This window comes from Corvus brachyrhynchos, unplaced genomic scaffold, assembly GCF_000691975.1.
Source record: "Corvus brachyrhynchos isolate BGI_N302 unplaced genomic scaffold, ASM69197v1 scaffold167, whole genome shotgun sequence".
Lineage (NCBI taxonomy): Eukaryota > Metazoa > Chordata > Aves > Passeriformes > Corvidae > Corvus > Corvus brachyrhynchos.
Window position 1 is genome coordinate 2,896,977 of NW_008239547.1, and position 3,011 is coordinate 2,899,987.

Sequence of the window (3,011 nt, forward strand, 5' to 3'; positions counted from 1 at the left end):
TATTTCCCTGTTTGTCAAATGTTCTGTATTATACATGCAGTTAAAAAAAGTCTGAAAAGTACATTCTGTAAATTTGAAAGAATACAAACACTTCTTTAGGAACTAAGTTAGGTCATGGGACATGAAAAAGCTGTTGAATAGTCACAGCTTTTCATCTGCAATGATCTGGGTTGGATGTTAAAGGTTTTGTATCCTATTAACAATCTCCTGAGCTAACCAGCCCCTTAAATGTGATTACAAGGATCACGCATCTAAGACCTTCAAAAGGGGTTACAGAGCTCTTTGATCAACTACAGAAAATATCTGGCAAAGCTCAGGGTTGGTTTAGAGAAAACTATGCATTCAATAAATAACTTATACTTTTGGACATCCTGATAATTCATTATGGTAGATGGTATTTATGATCAAAAGAATACTGAGCTAGATGTAGACAAACTCCGTGGTGGTTTTCCTAGAGGATATTTACTCAGGTGCTGCAGGAAGTACTGCTTCTCTGTAATAAACACCAAAAGGGGAGGAGTTCCTTATATTTGCTACAGGCTGTGCTCAGTTAAGCAGCCAGAGAGGTCAAAAAGCACTTCCCCAGAGAGGTAAGTTCTTTGATTCTTACAGTGGTGGTCTTCTGCTAGTTAAGCATGCTTGTTTATTTTCTTAAGTTATCATTTATTTATCTGCTGATCTTTTTGTGTGTCACTTGTTCTTTGCATATGTACCTTGTTAGCCATCAAAACACCTCCTCTTGAGTAGAATACTATTAAAAAATCAAATATAAAGAAAAAAATAGATGAAAAGCAGGAACATATGCCTTAGCTCCCACAAACTCTCTATGGCTGAGCTCTGCCCAGGATTTGGAGCCTAGTAGCCAAGACCTCCTTTTGTAGGGAGGGTCCATGGTGTACTGCCTATCTTCATCCTGCCTTTATTTGGATGTAGTACGATCTTTCACAATATAGAAAATATTATTTTAAGTAAATTATAGCCTTAATTTGGTGCCTTAATCACAAGACCATCTTACCTACCCCCCAGCCCCCACCCCGTTTTGTTATTAGAAGCTTCTAAGAATGTGTAAGTCTGAATGTATCAGTTCTGGAGTAAAAGAGGTCTATTCTACTTATGTATGTTTTGGGTCCATTATATTTCAATAATGAAGAGTAAGACATTCTAAATGCAATTCACGAATGTGATCTAATGCTGAAGATGCTTTGAAAGGTTGTCTGTTCATACTGCTTTCATATTTGTCACATAGTAATTTAAAAATAGTTTTCAGACTTGCACCCCCAATACTTCTAATGAAAGTAAAAATTATGTTGAAAGGCAAGGAGAAAGTCTGAAACTAATCTAATCACAGTCTGTTAAAAAGATAGTGTAGTATAGATGCTGTCTTGTGGCATTAACTGCAACTTAACCTCATACCAGGTACAGCTGGAGATGATCACACTTCATTTATCTTTTAATATATATAGCTGGATACTGTCAATACATGATACTTGTCCTTAATTTTTTCAAATTTATTTTGGGGGAGAGAAAGCATATATCCTTATTTACTCTAGAACTTTGAAACCTCATCTGAAAGGCTTTCTAAATAAAAGCAAAGCAGTAATTTTTCGGGAAGATGAGGAGCAAAAGCCAAAGCATGTTGAGATGGAAAAAGAACATGAAGGAGTGAAAATAATGGCAAAGGAGAAATGTGGCTAGGCTGCTTGACACTGAATGTCACGTAATCATTTCATGAGTAAGTTTTCCAGCACAGTCAGTGTCTATTTGACACATAGATTGTCATTCCCTAAGGGCTGAAATTCCCTGCTTGTTTGAAGAGTGCCTAGCTCTACAGGCCTTGGACATTGGTTGTGACTTCAACTAGTTTAAACTAGGACCCTTTCTGCAGCAACAGGCTGCCATTACTTCCATACCGCTCAGGATTCCCTAAATGAAACAGACATGAATTTTTTGGAGTTTCACAGACCAGTTCACCTGAATAATTAATTAATGCAGAAGACATAAGTGTGTTCAACACTCCAAGTGGATCAGCTGAGCCCTAGCATGGGCTTTTACCTTTGAGGCCCTTTTGACAGAGGGAGTGCTCACAGGGAATTTCAGGTCTTCAGAGGTAAGGGATGGTAAGTTCGGCACACAGATAGCCAGAGTTAGACGAGGCAGGCAGCAGCGGTTTTAAGACAGCACTGCTCGAAGTGGAAGGGGACATAGCAACCAATCACTCATGTTACTGTTTTTTCTGGTTCCTATGTCTTAGCACTTTTCAGCTCCTTGCTCCACATCTCAGATGCCCGCAAGCTCTTCCTGGAAGAGCTATGAGTACACCCATCACTCCTTTTTGTACCTGGGTGTCCACTAAGAGGCTTCTAGTCTTCTTCTGATGGTGCACTCCAGTCAAGCTTCTGCATGATCAGAGGATTAGACTGTCGTGCTTCTGCATGTGACTTATGATCCATCAGACACGCAGCCGGAAGGCAGTGGGGCACCAGGCACTCCCAAGCACAACTAAAAGCAATGAGAGCTTTGCTCAGGGAGGGGGAAGCTTTTGCAGAGTGTTGCTCCTGCAGTGATTTGAGCCTAAAAGGTATGGATATTTTTACAGCTGAGGCCCTATTATGCTAGTGCTTCCAACTCTAATTAGTAAAATAGGATCATAAAACCAGGAAGCTCATTTTGTATTTCTATAGGGTCTCAGCCAGGGGAAGAACAGTTATGAAGGGAGCAGCCAGCAACAAAAGATAAAGTCTATACAGGATGTTAAACTATCCCTCATACATTCCTACATGCATAATGCAGCGCACAGTCTAAAAAAGGCAACAACTTTTATACAATAAAGTAGTAGTGCTTGGTTGAAGGAAATCAAGGGGCCTCTTGTCCTTATGCATATCTGGCTCATGGCTGTTCAACTTTGGAGTTTGAAAAGTTTCTGTTGATGATTTTCCCACAGGGAAGAATTTCATAAGGTTTCTTGTCCGTGTGATTTCCTTACTGGCTGTGATGGGATAAGCAGCCACACC

General features: G+C 39.9%; 1 protein-coding gene across 1 annotated transcript in view; it reads left to right on the plus strand.

Annotated features, from left to right (window-relative positions):
• Nucleotides 1-277: 277 nt before the first annotated feature.
• The window catches only part of MYO3A (myosin IIIA), a 120,600-nt gene continuing 117,866 nt past the window's right edge, over nt 278-3,011 (plus strand). The window contains exon 1 of the mRNA XM_008639318.2: nt 278-590. The gene's annotated coding sequence lies outside the window, so the exon portion shown is untranslated. The remainder of the gene's footprint in view (nt 591-3,011) is intronic.